The sequence below is a fragment of the Halictus rubicundus genome, chromosome 2 (assembly GCF_050948215.1).
Source record: "Halictus rubicundus isolate RS-2024b chromosome 2, iyHalRubi1_principal, whole genome shotgun sequence".
In the NCBI taxonomy this organism is placed as follows: domain Eukaryota; kingdom Metazoa; phylum Arthropoda; class Insecta; order Hymenoptera; family Halictidae; genus Halictus; species Halictus rubicundus.
This window is the reverse complement of record NC_135150.1, coordinates 2,519,956-2,537,118: the sequence shown is the minus strand read 5'-3', so window position 1 is coordinate 2,537,118 and position 17,163 is coordinate 2,519,956. Positions and strand designations below refer to the sequence as shown.

The window sequence follows — 17,163 nt, the reverse complement described above, 5'->3', positions numbered from 1 at the left end:
CATTGAAGGACCTTAGTATGTTTACTTTAACTACGACCATACTATGTTTACTATTTCCTACAAGTCTCAACCGTGATAAACGTATTCTGCTTCCATATTTTAGTTTTATACGTTTTTTCTGTCCTTGACCTTGAATGACCTTGGACTAATTATAGTCACTGAATTCCTAATGAAAGGGACTATCATTGTAGGTGTTTAAAAAAGGGTGGTTCCATTTTAAAAAGTCAAGGTGACCTTGATATCTCCAAAAAAATGACATAAAAACAAAATTTTTTTTTGCATCGTTTCAGCCCCATTGTAGCATTCAACTTTGTCCTTACCATATTTTACGTATCTTTAGAAACAACAAAGATATTTGAGGTGCTAACGTTTGGTGACTCACCCTGTATATATATATAAAAGTTAAAATTATAAAAATACATAAAAACTGTTAACAAATGAGTAAAAATTATTTATACACCCTGCACCAATTATTTATATATACAAGTATAAATTATAAAAATAAATAAAAATTATTTATTCAAGTAAGTAGAAATTATTTATACACCCTGCACCAATTATTTATATATACAAGTATAAATTATAAAAATGAATAAAAATTATTAATACAAACAGGTAGAAATTATTTATACACCCTGTACCAATTATTTATATATTTAAGTTAAAATTATACAAATAAATAAAAATTATTTGTTCAAATAAGTAGAAATTATTTATACACCCAGTACAATTTATAATAAAAACTCAATTTATCATGTTATTTGACGACCAATTATTGTTTTAAACATTACTGACAAATAAAGTGAATTAATTTATTAATAACATATACTTAGTTAAATATGGTATGAGGTATAATTAAATATCGACAATATTTCACAAGATATTGACAATATTTCGTACGTTATCGTGATAAATAAGCGCTTTCGTTGCATTTTAAATAAATTTGTGTAACTTTCAAAAATAAGGTATTTATAGTAGGTTATAAGCTCCTTGTTCCACGAAGTCCAAAGTTTTTAAACCGTTTATTTGTACATACATTTATATATTACGACTTGGCAACGGCGCTCGGTCTTTTATCCGAACTTCGAATACAATTTCGAATAAAAGATACATTTGATTTTCATTTATTCCTCATGCTCGTCTCGAATAAAAAATCGAATAAATCATCTTCCCTACATCGAGTATTCGAATAAATCTCAAGGCCACGCAAAAATCGTACGTCGAAAATCAAAGATACATTCTGAGTTGCGAGTATCTGCCGAAATTCACCGTCGAATACATGGGGGCGCTGCCAAAAACTATCGAATAAAAGTCAAAGATACTTTGCAACTCATCAGCTGTATCTTCTAGCTTGTAATAAATTCTCTCAAATAAATTCTCGCCGCCAGAGGCGTCGAATACGCATAGCCGTTACTTCACGATTCGGATGACCCACGGACGACAAATGAAAATCGTGAAAAGTATCCGACGGATAAACTGTGGTGAATATGTATCCGCGAGAGAAACGAGTTCGAATAAAAGATAGATTTCATTTATTTGTATTCGAAATTTTAAAATAAATTTTTGCCCAACTCTGTTTTTAACTCATTAATAAAAAGTGCCTTTGCAATTATGGACATATACAAAGAGCAGATATCGAAAGGCAACTAAAATGCAGACAACAAAAATTTTACCATAATCAGCGTAAATACAATATAGCTTACATCAATATGGATACCATGACACAATTAAGTGAAAGAGTTATTCGTTGAATTAAGGAAAAAATTAAAACATTTTAAGCAACGCACTCCTTACCCCCAGTTAAAAGGTTAAATTATAAATTTTTCCTGTAAGTTGCACTGATCGTTGCTCAAAGTTGTTATTGTTTTAATGTTATATCCGAGAAATTTTGAGAATAAATGTAGAATATCAATTATTAACGTTTTAACTGGGAATAACAAGTGAATTCGTCGTTAAAATTCGGTATTTTCCATTTTTGTCTTAATTCAACAAGTTACTCTTTTCCTTTATTATGCCACAGTGACCATATACATATAGGGTATAATCTATATTGTATTTGCGTTGATTATGGTGAAACTGTTGTTATCTCAATTTTACGTTTTCTGCATTTTGTTTTCATTTGTGTTCATAATTTCAGTCACGCAATAAAAAAGTTCAACTTCAGAGTGATTATACAATAACTGATAGTATCCTGCCGTAAATTAATATTTACAACCCGAACTGATTTAGTGTCTACTGATTTATACATTTTTTGTTGTAATCATTCAGTTAGCTATGGTTTTCTTATCAACTACCTTCCATAAATACCTTACCTAACTTATAGATTAATTATTAATTAATTCACAATTCAGTATAAAACACATCATATATACAGGGTGTCCTGCATACCGTGGACAACCGATTGGAAAGTAATTCTACACGCAAAAGTGAGCCGAAAAGAAACAATAAAATAATTTTGTTTAACACCTCGTTTTCGAGAAAAACGAGTTTAAAGATCCGTCGGGTGCGATTGCATCAGATATGCAAGAAGTAAAAATGTAACCGCTTGTGTTTTATTTTAAAATCACACTTAAATGAACTGTGAATTTATGAACAAAATGATTGATTTCATGTATTTATGAAAAAAATTATTAACTGCAATTTGAAACAATAGCAGAACAACGACCAAAACTCACATATAAGCTCAAATTATTTATAGTGTTACTATATTAAATATTTTTGTATAGCAGAAATAAGTTTCGCACGAGATATCAAATGCTTAATAAAAGAATAAAGATTTAAAAAATGAGGAGTACAATAAGTAAACTGTATCTTTATGCAAAATAAAAATGTTGTGCTTCAATTGTAAGAAATAGGAGCCAAGTAAAAAGTTTTTCCTATTTTTACTAACTTCATGAAGTTGAAAATTGTACATCGGAGTTTATAAACCCTCTTAATCTTTTCACTATTTTAAATTGTATCTATCCATTTTTGTCATAAATACATAAAATCAGCAGTCTAACAATAAGTAGGTTATTTCAAGAATAATTAAGAGTAACAATTGAAGCCCTACTAAGGTTATTAAGGAAAGAAAAAAGTAAGTGACTTTTGTTTCTTGGAGCGAACACAACAAATTTTTATTTTGCATAAGGATCCTCAGTTTAGTTATTATTATTTTACCGTCTGCTATATAAAAATGTTTTATACCGCCTGGCAAAATTCTAGATTTATGGAGTGCTTCTATTAAAAATTTATTTTAAAATTTTCCTGCATCCTGCCGATAAAGGACACATTTGTTCATCCCCTTGTATAAACATCCCTTTTAAAATAAGTTTACCAACAGTCGATCAAAGTAGACCGAAGTAAGCTCAATGGGTACACGGTGGTTGGAAAGAATAGGATCGAGTTATCAGAGCAATTTACCCTGCCGCCTCGAGAGATGGAGCTTCCGATGCGTAGAACTCGAGCTTGGAGAGGGTTATAGCGCTAGCGAGGGTAGCTCGAACGGAGCTTACGCACGCTCTGCTCTCACTATGGATTTGCCATTAATTCGAAGCCCCGAGAAACTTTTGTCCCACACGCGCGCGCCCTCCGCGTTCGAACTACCTGCGGCTTTCCGAAAAAAAGGAGGACATCATAGGACACCATCTGGCAGAAGCAATTTCACTAGAACTGCCCCAGTCTTTCCATTTTTATCAATAAGAAAAGGAGACACCTCCGTGTATCGAAGAAAAACCAGCTATCGCGTGGGCTAGAGTCTTGGTCGAAAATTCGCGAACACATATCAGTACAAACATACAATATTTGAACATGTTCACGATGAAAATCAACCATTTTTGTACCACCGATTTGTACCTCCATGAACGTGTTAAATCGTGAACACACATTCATAATTTTCAAGTTTCAATTTATGTTTTCCAGCAAATCTTCTCAAAGTATGGAACTTGTTCTGGGACGTCGAAAGGAGCGTTTCAATCTCAGAGCGAAGCTACTGTTTAGTAGATAGACTGCTGGTTTAACCGACGGACCATTTTTACAACTACACAGGGTGATCGGTAACTGGTGGTAAAACCGAAAAGGGGATGATTCTACATCGAAAAAAATAAGCTGAAATGGAATAAAATTTTTTCATGCGGGGCTTGTCGAGAAAATCGAGTTTGAAAATTCTGCGAACGCATCTCTGACGCGTCTGTTCATGACCTACCGGTTCTACTGCTTACAAATGCTAAACACAAGAACCGATTTTCAAAGTCGATTTTCTCGAAAACAAAGTCTCTGGAACAATTTCGTTGTACATTTTCGACTCATTTTTCTTTGCTTTTGTGTATGTAAAATCGCCCGTTACCGATCACCCTGTACAATTGATTATCTTTAGGACTATTTATATAGATTTTTTGAAATATAGGTATTTTTCGAGGTACTTGTAGACACGTTAATCTTTCTGTTCTATTAGATTTTGATATTCTGGGTGAAAATAGACCGAGTCGGAGGGTTAATGAGAAGCAGAAAAGAGGACAATAGCACATTTTCGTGAAACGGCAAGGAACGATGCGCCCTCCGCGGTAAAATGTTTTCGTGCCGGCGAAACGGCACGAAGCTAAGGGGTGGATTTTCCCACGTGGCCGTCAGATCATGCGCATCTCGCCCCGGGGAAAGTTTTGTCGGTGAGCCGCGTTTATTGCGACCGAGTATTACCTTGACTCCTGGAGATAGGGAAATGGAGAACGGTACATCGAAGAGGAGGGCACTGCCAGTGGATCGACGCTGGAAAAGCGAAAGTTGACTTTAAAGTTTCAAGGGGAAAGCTCCACGTGCCCACTGGCTTTTCTCTTTTTCCCTCGACGCCGTGTCGTGCCGCGCCGCGCACGTTCCGTTTCATTTTTATTCCTTCGTCACGAAGGAAATAGCATTTAACCGGCGTTGACGAGTCCCGTCGTGTTCGAATTAGTGCCGTCGTGGCTTACACTTCTGGCTCGTTGAACGATTCGGAGGAAATTCAATGAGATGCGATTAAACACTTTGGAGGGTGGCGTTATTCGCGAGTATATCGCCGAAATTGATACGTGCGATTTTCATACGCTATTAATTCTTATATCTAGACTCTGGACTTTATGTACTTGCTGTTAAGAAACTAGTTTTTGATCGTTTTAGAGGGCTTTCCACTTTAGTGGGGGCTTTTAACGTAATAAAACTCACCATTTTTTTTTTGTTGCTAATAGATAAATTTATGTTTAAACTTTAAGGAAAAATTTTAAACATTTGAAAATAAGTATAATTCAATTATCATTGAAATCATCGAAAAATACATGGCAACTAATATTTTGATAAGGAACTATTTTTATGTATATATAATTTTTAAGTCAAACAATATTTATTGTTAAATATAAGAATATGTTACTTCAAGGTGTCGACTTAAAGAAGATTTATATTATCTTGATGGCCTTCCATTAATAAATGATGTCGCGGGTTTCGAATCTTTAACTAACTTTTGAACAGTGTTTAAAAGTAAATTAAGGTGTACTTAATTAAATTAAGGTAACTCGTGACCTGAGTCTATTTTACCTATAAATTCTCCACTTCTGTACTTACCACAGTCATTGGACCAGGTCTTTCTATTACGTCAGTCTTCTTTTCAACAAATTTGAAAAAAGTATATGTACTTTTTCCTGTCAGCACGTACAGATAACTTCTTATAATATCCTCATCCTTATAATATCCTTATTTATATCCTCTAAAGCTTGTATTAAATCTCTATGCTATATTTGCTACAAGAGCTCTTCTTCTTTTCACGTACCATTTTAGAATAAGTACGATACCTGTCTGAACAAATAATCGAATACTAATTAAAAAGAAGCATCAAATAAACTTATTTGTAGTATAATAATATAAATTTTAGTCTTTTATAATCTTATGATGCCCTAACCTAATTCTTATTCTTCTTCTAAACTCTTCTAACTCAGAATGGTATACACGATAATAAAATTCTTGTTCTAAATTGTAAATAAACTATTTAATTGTAAATGTAAAAGACAAATTTACAATTTTTAATACTGAAATAATACGTATTCACAAAAGACATCGTGTATAATTTAAAATTAGCAGTTTGTATCACTTCTTAAATTAACTGACTATTCGAATAAAACTCTCACGACAACATTACGATGAGTATTACCTACTTTAATAGTTTAATTATTAAATATTATAATAATCGACACCAAGCTAATATCTTGATCGAACTGATTGAACGTTCAGATAATGCTCTCATATATTTGTGCACAACTCTCAGTCCATACCATTTATTTATAAGTAAAACTGTTATATCAACAAAATTAACAAAAAGAATTTATTTATTTTTTAAATATTTGAATAATTCGAATCAAAATGCGTTGAAATTAACAAAAATATTCGAGAAATGGCTTCAAAATAATTTATTAAAAATTAGGGTCAGCTATCTATAAGGCATTAAAGAAATCATATTATAATTGGTATAATTGGTCTAACAATTAAAATGAAAGAATAATTTCGATTCATATAAATTAGCATACATTATCTGAAGAATAGATAAGTAAAAAAAGCATATAGAATTTAAAATGAAGTTCTCCGTATAATTATCGGAATAATATTTCACACAGCTCAAACGAAACATTATGCGTTAAACTCGAATTATGGTATGTCATAACGTCGATCGACATTTTTAATCTAGACAATGCAGTAGCCCGTCATATGCAGACCGTGCAAAATAAACTACAGTTTGCTAGAGCATTATCCATTAAAACTCGCGTGCTCGCTACCCTCGTATACTTTAAGAGATCCGCGTACTTCAAGGTCCGGCAAAAAGACTAATTGTTTGAACAAGATTTCGCTCACGCACGCGTGCGCCGCGCCGCCATCATCGCTCGAAACAGGAATTAATTAATCTTGATTTCTGATTCCATGGCGTGTTTATGTGCGACCGCGATATTCAATTTTTCATTCTACTTCCTCGGACAGCCATTAACACGCGAACAAGTTAAAAACGACGAAAATACGACTGTCCGCGCCCCGTTAGAACCCGGAAAAGGAGGACAGCATCATTCAATTTTATAGATGCCACCATTCATCCTTTCCTTGTCTTCGCTTACCATTACGTTACATGTCATACATGTTTCTCCGACTGACTCGCCCTTCGCTGCTTCACAAGAAATTCGGGAACTCGCACGCAGACTGCTTTTTGTTAGTCACCCCCCTCTGTGCAAGAAAATTCGATAACCCATTCATATTTCAAATTGATAATACTGACATCAAGAGTTTTGCATCAGCTCCAACGGACCTTATGTGATATTCAATCCTCGAAAAACTGGGGGTGGGGCTTCTGGAAGTAGTCTACAAAATATATCTATTATTAAAAATATGATTGAAATATCATTTCAATATTTATCACATTATTTACAAAATGAAGAATCGCTTTTAATATATTTGACTTATCGCCGCTGGTATGATACCAATCTTAAAGAAGTGGCAAAATGTCTAATAAATTAAAAACGATTTTCCATTTTATAGATCGTGTGATAAATATTGAAATAGTATTTCAATAACATTTTCAATGGTAAATATTTTGTGTCACATGTATGATACCAATCTTAAAGAAATAAATGGCAATATGTCTAACAAAACTTTTCTTTCATTGCAGTCTTTGTATAACAACATCCAGTGTCTAGTTATTAATGACTAATTGCCCCACGAATATGCAAATAAGCTGTTCGTAGATAAAGTAACATGTTAGTAACCCTGATTAATCGTGTTCTTTCATCACTATGGACCATGATAAATTAATTCCATACTGTGTTATGAAAGCAACATGTCTGACCATAGTCTAACTTATTCTACTTAGAAATGTTCTATGATTTCGTTATACACTGAGACAATGTAATATTTAAATTCCAAATTTTCATGCTGCTTCCCATTCTCGCATATTATTTTACAAAATCTATAATAAAAGAAATTTTATTTCGTAAACTAAAAAATTCCTTATTGGAAAAATAACGATGGAACGCCATTAAACATTGGTGATGTACAGGGAGTACTAAAATAATGTGTAAAGAATATCACAGCTGGATTCTATAACTTTGGATCGGTGAAGATCTGTTTAAAAAATTATGTCCAAAATTGACGACCGATTTTTTCAAAGTCAAATTGTTTACTGTAAGAAGTCTTAAAAGTACTGTGATCCTCAAGTCAACCGTTCTCAAAATGTCTCAAAATGGTATAAACGTGAAGGGGATGATTCTACAGGAGAAAATAAGTCGAAAATACAGAATAAAATCATTTGCCATCTCGTTTTCCGGAAATTTGAGTTTGGAAATTCGACGAACACGCGTGCTATTGAATATGAATCATCTGTCGCGTCTGTTCATGACCTGCTAATTCTACTTCTTAAATTTTTGTAACCCTATATTTTCGATATGCTTTCTCATCTAGAATCACTCCTTCCACGTTTATACTATTTTGGGATACCCTGTAGACATATAGAATAAAATAAACTAAAGCTGTTTTTTAACCAGTTAACTGCGTTCAACGTGTATACACGTCAATCCAAAAATCTATTGCGGTGCGGTTGACGTTAATGAATTGTTAATTTCTTATTGAATAAAAATGTAATTCTTTCTCATTTTGCTTTACTTTATTCGTAAAATTTATAATAGCAGCATTTGGCCTGCGTTCGACGTGTATACTCGTCATTGCTTAGTTTTACTTCCGCGCCCCGTGAGGGATTTTTATAATTAAACTTCGCAGTTAACTGGTTAAGAGAACGGTTGTCCTGAGACCTATAGTTCCTTTGATATTTTGTATCCTCTCGGTTACAATACGTTAATAGAAAATTTTACTTTAAAAAAACCAATCAATAACAACAAAGCTACAGAGTCCAGCTGTGGATTAGTACAACCTGGTTAGTACACCCTGTACTCGTTTGTTTACATTCTGAACATTTACGCATGTCATGAATTGGTAACGATCCGCAGTCCAACAATAATTAATAAACCATAAATTTGTGCACACGAATATTCATAAAAACGGAATGAAGAATTTTTTTTTAAACATTGAATATTGTATAGCTTAATAAATAGACGAACACGTTCTACTTTTGAATAATTATTCGTTCGTTAAAGGGAAATGAAGTCCAGTGAAGGAAATTCGTGTTACGAACTGACAATTAATCTCTAAGCTGGTTTTTAATTGCTCTCCACTAACGAGACCACCACCATATTACTCACGTGCGGTTGATATCAATTATTAAGGTTGGTAGTAGTATGCCCTGTAACTCCAGTTGCTCGTACCTTCTTTGCAATCCGTCCGCATCTGGAAGTGGTAATTCTGTCTCGAGGATGGAATTCATATCCCGAATGTCCCGGTGCCTCGAGTAGATCCTTAGATCTTGTAGAAGTACCTTTTACCTTAACCTTTGAAGTGATTTTTATGCATTCAAACGTCAATTGCTTTATCCCTTCGAACGAATTCCGTAATCGCCAAAATCAATAAGAATCTTAAGTAGGGATCGAATTACTCTGCTCTGCTAACTTTTACAAATAAACGTCAGTTACCAAACTTTTAACATTTAAATTTCTTTTTTGTTTTCAGTTAACTTTGTACATTAACACTTTAAGTCTTTTCTAAGAATTCTACTTTAAACGTGCTGTATGTTTTTTTCTTTTTCTTTTTTATTGAAGTACTGTATGTTTGATTAATAAAAGTATTCGAGGACCATATATCAAGTGTATGCAAAAATTTTAGTCTTTTCTCAATTTCTTTTATTTGTACACGACATACGAGGTAGGGCAAGGGACTCAATTACTGTGCCTATATTAATTATACAAAAAAAAAGATATTACATTTTTTCATTAAAATCAGTTAATAAATATGTTATATATCTCTGTTTTAATATCCATTATGCTTTAAAAAAAAGTATAATTAATATAGGCACAGTAATTGGGTACATTCCCCTATTTATTACCAGTCAATAATCAAATTGGTTATTTACTCATATTCATAGCAAACAATTGCAGAAAAACCTGGCAGGCCACTATAATTACAAGCAGATCGCGAATTGTATGCATTTGTGACGAAAATAAGTAATTCAATTGCAAAACAGTAAAAACATTTGAAGAATATAAAAATACCGTTGTATTATTTTCAAGCCATTAAAATTATTAAGAAAAGAAATAAATGTATATGTATGTAACTCCTGTATCTTGTAATTAAGACAACTTTTAGTTTGCATAAAAACCCGTAGTGTAATTATAAGTCATTATGTATGAGCGATTGAAAAAAGCTTTTGTATGCACGTAGTACATTTGAACAAATAACACTGTCCAACACCAAAAAAATTTTGCAATACCTGTTGGGTGATTCTTATACACTTTGTCATTCTAAAACCAAATCCGCAAGTAGAATTACTCTATCACGCAACGTTTTCGAAAAATTTTGATTTTTGTAAAAATGCATGATTTTGATAAAAAATGACGTGTTACGCAAAAACTAAACACGCGAGAAAGTTCAAATTTGATTCAAAAGATAGAGGGGACTCTCCTCTACACATCCATATAGCCAATTTTATTTTTATGTACTCCCTAATAGTTGTAAATGGTTGTTAAAGTTTGAAAATGTGCCGACGCGGGTAGTTTCTACGCTCTATTTTTGTATTTATGTGAAAAATCCTTTATCTAGCAGGAATTTACTATACAGGAATGCATTCTACAGACATTTCTGGTACAGAAACCATTCACGAAAAGTATTTGGTTCCATTAATATACGAAAAGGATCAGAAAATATTAATTGACAGCTTGTGCGCGACGCGTTCGCGCCAGACGGCCATTGCAGCCTTTTCTCGACTCGTCAGGGCCGTCGCTATGCGCAGTTGACGTTGGTACTACTCAAGTATGTCTTTGCTTACTATGCTTAATTACATACATATTTTTTGTCTTTTTGGGTGCCAATCATTATAAAAAATTATAAAAATACGAATTATATTCACATTTCATTGAACTTTCTCGCGTGTTTAGTTTTTGCGTAACACGTCATTTTTTATATGAATTTTATAGCGAATACTTGTCGTAATATGTTTTAATATTTCATGTAATTGAACACAATATTATGGTGTAACAACAACATATTTTATCTAAGGATTATCGTTTATATATAGGAATTGTATTATAGGATATAGTAATTGATAAGTATAACTAAACACGACAGTTTAATATCAAATAATAACAAATTGTGGTCTGACATATTTGTGTATTGCTACATATCTATAAAAAATGATAATTAATCGTAAATGTCAAGTTGCAGCCATACGCAAGTTTTTCGAACCTCTAAGGTAGCACATTATCTACTAAAATAAAACTTATTAACTCACGATGCAGAACTATTTATTTATTTCGTCCTTATGTGTATTTTTCCATTGAATAGACTAAAAGCCTCGTAGAGTGTTTTAATATATGAATAAATATCTTAATTTTATGTTTGAATTTTAATTTAAAATTTAAAAACAATTATAAAATTTATTCGTACAAAGGTGAATAGTAGAATAAATGTAGATATCGTCAGCAAATAACTGGTAAAATATGCACGTAGCACAGTCAAATTAAAGTTTATTTTCCAACACGATAACGTAACTTTACATAAAGTGGAGATAGTAAAGCTCCTTTCGAAAGCAAAAAGTAGGAATTTTACCATGGCCCGTAAGATCCGTCGACCTAAATGTTGTAGAAAACTATTGTAAGGAAAAGCTGTAAGGAAAAGCGGGTTTATTAACAGAATTGAGCGCACGGATAACCATCGAAAGTTAACAACTGACGTGTTTGTCACGGCCGCTCGTTTCAATCTGCCTTCTTTTTACAATCCGTTGGCGATCATAATTCTACAATTCTTCTGTAACTTCTGATTATCTATTATTATAAAAGCTATATATAGAGTTCACTGTAAGTTGACTGTGAGTTGACTGTTGAGTTTGACACATATACATACATACAACTCTATACTATTGAGAGAGTTAAAAAAATATAATGTACTGGAAAGGAGTCTCAATATAGAAAAATTAAAGATTTAAATCGAAGAAAGGTGGAAATGTTTAAATCAGGAAACAATTAAAAACAGCATAAATGTATACAAAAAAGGCTGCTGGAGCTCATAAAAAATAAAAATTGGGTGTACATGCTGTCAGTGAACAATAACAGTAAAGAATTATAGATTTTATTGTTATACTTTTTATAGTTATAAATTATAGTTTACCAGAAGCTATTTCTCATGAAGTAAACAATACCGTTCTATGCATGAGAGGGATATATTGTTTTTCATAACGCAGATTTGTATGGTTTTGTACAGTGTCTTATAATATTGTCGCGGAATGTACAGGGTGTAAAGAAATGTTTGATCTTGGCTGCCGTAGGCGTATTCTACATCTTCGGATGGATGAAGATTTGTAAAAAAAAAGTTGCCGCAACATTGTCTTTGACCTTGAATTGCAAGGTGAAATTTTTGTTTATTGACATGACGCGTAGAATACAATGCAATGAAAAAAATGTTGACCTTGAAATTCAAGGTCAAGGACTTGTTTTATGGGCGGTAACTTTTTTTACAGATCTCCATCAATTCGAAGATGTAGAATATGCCTACAGCAGCCAAGACCAATACTTTCTTTACACCCTGTACATCTGATACAATGCTATAGTTACTATAGCAGATAAAAATTTCTGGTTCACCAGTGCGCTTCTAATAAAATAATACACGTGTTCAGCGAGGGCGTGTTCACCGGCCAGCACGTGCAGCATTTTTTCATCTTTAGCCCGTAATATTTCCCGGGGTACCCGAAAACAAGCGGCGCTAGGGCTCAGAATTTGAAACAACCTGAGCCAGCCAGCCAGCCTAGGGGTTGAAACGTTACAGTTGCTGTCACATAAATATCCTGAAACCCCCTGAATTCTAGAGGCACGGATGGTTCCACCACCCCCAAAGTCCTTGCGTCAAGTTGCAGAAACTCCACCGGTATCGATTCTCAATTCTTACAACGAGAGCGAGAACGCGGAACGAGAAAGAAGAAGGGGGGAGGGAACCAAAAGAGGGGTGGAGAGAGAACTTTGGAAGTTCCACGCATCGATGTGTTAGGCTGCTTTTATTCACTTTGCACGCTGTATTTTTGGAATTCACTTTTATTATTTTTTACACGCGGTTTGCAACCGTCTCGCACGCTGGTTCGTTTGCTTCTGTAAAAACTACACGCACGCGTCTCTACGTTCTATCTTTTCTTTCGCTCCTTCACACGTATTCACTCATTCTTTCTCTCTCTTTCTTCGCGCTCATTTGTTCATACTCGCTCTCTTTCTTCATGCTCACTTCACCCGTACTGACACATTCTTTCTCTTTCTCTCTTCACGCTCACTTCGCGCCGCTACAAATGTTTTCCCTCGAACTTCGGAAACCAAGGGAAACAGGCTAAATTGAAGTGATAAGTACAGATTTAACGGGGACTACCCGGAAACAGTGTATAAACAGTTGAAATTTCGATTTTCATTTTCCGACAAAGTTTACCTGACAACGTCAAAGCGTTAATAATGCTCTTGTAACACGATTACGGCTGTACTTCGTCGCGTGGCAATACATAATAATCTCTCCTCGACGGGGGAAACGCGTGTAGAAGACACGATACCGCAGCAACTTTAGGAATTCACGACCCACTCTCTGTGGTTGAGGTTAAGGAAACGATTAGATTCGGACGATTTCAATTTTTATGAGGAAAGTTGACTACCTTGGGCCCAACACTTTTCAAAATACAGTGCACGACGTTCATTGAAATCACGTGCGATGTTATCGTTAGACTACGGATCTTTATGCAAAATAAAAATGATCTCCATCAATTGCAAGACATAGGAGCTCCGTCGTTGTTCCTTTAATGATTTCAAGAAGTTGATAACTACATATATGGACTCCAGAGTCCAAGTGTATTCAGCCCACTATTTAAAAAAAATGACATTTTACATGTTTCTCACATTAGATTTTCTGGCTATATTTTAACTTAGGGAACCACAAATGTTGGCCCTTTTTTATATTACCCCGTGGATTTTGAAGACAAAATGAAAAAAACCCATTTTTAATGTTGGAAATTCACTGGTTCAAAAGTTATGCGTGTTTAAAGTTGAGCGTTTTCAAGCGTTTTTGACAGGTGAGGTCGCCGCCATATGAAAATTTTAAATACTTTTGTATCGCCTATGAGTATGAACGTTCGCCATTTTTTTCAAAACAAGAGGGCGATAAAAAATGATAAGTTTATCATTTCCAAAATTGTTCGTATGCAACTTAGAAAAGACTTTTACGGAATATTATATTTCAAAAAGGATTTTGGTAAAGGCTTCGAGGAGGTGCATTTCGTTCAGAAATCATTAAAAAAAATAATTTTGATTTGCATAATTTGGGACTCGCAGATCCATTCTAAGTCCTATATAAAAAAAAGTACAATGACTTGCAGAAGCTTTTGAAGTTCCAAGAATAGAATGCCTAGAAGGTTCCAAGAATTTTGAAACCAGCCTAATGACTGAAATATTTACAAATACATTATTATCAGTATGAGAAATTTAAACAATTCAATAAAATTAAATTAAATTCATTGAAATCGAAATAATTCTAGAAAAGCTGTATGTAAATTAAGAAGATGCTAATTTTGTTTCGCGTTTAAAATTTAAAAAGAAATATGTTGTCTCTCAATGTTTGCAACACAGTCGCCTTGGTGCGTTCCAACGTCGTACCCCAAATTGATTTAGTATAAACATTCAAACTGTATATAGTTATGTTAGTGACAAACATATTCACGAAACTTTTTCCTAAAGAAAGTTCTTGAACTTGATTTTTTAGGACTTCATGAATGCTAAGAAACCAAGTAGAATAAACGAATATATTTTCAAGGTTATCGAACCAAAAGTTGTTGCACAATTGGATCAAGAATTAACATGATATATTGACATCTTTGTCAACTGACTGTGCTCGTTAAGTTTTAAAGCTACGAGAAAGTTTAATAAAACAAATTTGCGAAGTTTTAAGTCTGCTATAAAGTGCATGTAAAATATTTTTATTTACTCGTGACCTTTGCGAATTATGAAGGTCACCATAGTTTTTTTAAATTCATACCCCCATTTTTTACACATTTATGAAGTAGGAGTCATTTGCAGTCAAGATCATATTTGATAAAAATTGATATTATGCATTGTATACGAAATAATCGAAGAAGTAAACTGGATTGTAAGTATTTTTGAATTTGATGTCAGAGGTTGAAAAAGTATAAAAATAATATCTGATAAATCATATCAAAATATTATCTGATAAATAAGTCTCGTTCTCCAAATTATGGTGTGGAAAGTCGACATAACACACATATTTAATCCGATGATCATCGAGACGAAAATTGCACACAATTTGTCACGGATACTTATGCAATCTTCTGCATTAGCAATTTTTTAAGACAACATTTTCGATAAGATAGTGCTCAAGCACACAATACGCATATTATGGTCAACTTTTTGAACAATGGCCATCCTGTGTCAAATATGATGGTAAAAGTTTCGAGCAATTTATGAGTTAATAATAAATGTTTCATAAAAAAATTATATGTATACTCTCTCAACCTCTTTGACATTCCAAATCAAATTCAAAAATACTTACAATCCAGTTTACTTCCTCGATACCTCAGATGCCGATTATCTCGTAAACAATGGATAATATAAATTTTTACCAATATTTAAAACTTTTATTTAATTTATTGAATTATTTGATATTTAAAACTTTTGCCAAAAAACTGCATTGGTTATTGAACAATTTGATGGCTATGATGAAGATGAAAAATATCGTGCGATGGTGGTGTAATGGTTAGCATAGTTGCCTTCCAAGCAGTTGATCCGGGTTCGATTCCCGGCCATCGCACACTGATTTTTTTTATCGATGTAAAATGATAAAAACACAGATTTCACAGATTTTCAAATCCTAAGAATAATGTTATTCTTTAATTTGTTAACCAAAATTTATTTTTAATTTTTTCCTGAAAATAGAAACGAAAAAGGTAATTGTGCATAAAAGGTTACTTCTCACCGATTTCGACGATTTTTTTGTTATGTTGTCAGGATAAAGATTATGAACAACTTTTTCCAGTACATGTAACCGCCGCTCAGCCTTAGTTTCTGAGATATTCGCGAAAAACTGCAGCTACTACTATATTGAATTTTGCCTATACGTATGTACAGGGTGTCAAAAAATTATATGTCACAGCCACCATAACGTGATTCTACACCTACGATTTGGTGGAAATTGACATAAAAAACTCCCCGCAAAATTGACCTTGATCTTGAAAATTAAGGTAAAAAAAACAAAAATTTTTTCTTTAATCGTGTTCTACTGGTCGTAAGGATCAACTTTGTGAAAGAAAGCATGGGTCGCATCTCAACCGTTCTCTTAAGAAATGATGTTGCATTTCTTATAATTTTTGCAGCAAATTGAAATATCTTGTCAAGGTTATCATTCTGAACAACTGCTTCCTATAGATGTAACCGGCGCACAGTGGGATCAAATCGCGAAAACATGGCCAAAATAGGAAGGAGTACTCCAATTTATTTCAAGACTGACACTATGAGATTTTTCGCATCGCTGATTATGAATCTGTTACCAAAATTACAAAAAACAAAATGGCGGATTAAATATCTCGGATGCGTGTCCGAAAAAATTGTTGGATTTCCCTCAAAATTAGAGTTTCCATAGTTTTTGGGTCGCTGAGTGCGCATCTGATGTCAAAATTACAAAAAACAAAATGGCGTATTCAATATGGCGCAGATTGGGGTCGGAGCTTCGGAAACCTTGCAAAAACTCAAAATATGAAAATTCAAGAATTCATCATTATCCGTCAGCAAATTATAGTTAAGAATTTGTTCTTGTAGAATCAATAAAAACTAATGATGTTGAAAGGGTAACATATTTATTAAAACATTTATTTTTCACTCCATAACTAAACTCAATAGCATTTCATGACTTGATCTCGGTTATCGTCCAGAAGACATCATTCTTTGATCCGCATCGAACGTATAAAAGGACAGCGATGCTCGCCACCGAGGCCTCGGTCGCCGAGGAGTGTAAACATATTCGTCCTATACTCTACATGTCAAAGTCACAGCGACAAAT

At 33.5% G+C, this 17,163-nt stretch overlaps 1 protein-coding gene and 1 non-coding gene across 2 annotated transcripts in view; one reads left to right on the top strand and one right to left on the bottom strand.

Annotated features, from left to right (window-relative positions):
• The window catches only part of Sick (sickie), a 504,036-nt gene that overhangs the window by 465,032 nt on the left and 21,841 nt on the right, over positions 1–17,163 (bottom strand). The gene's annotated exons all lie outside the window — the stretch shown is intronic.
• On the top strand, positions 15,847–15,918 carry Trnag-ucc (transfer RNA glycine (anticodon UCC)). The gene has a single exon. It is a non-coding gene; the product is annotated as a tRNA-Gly (tRNA).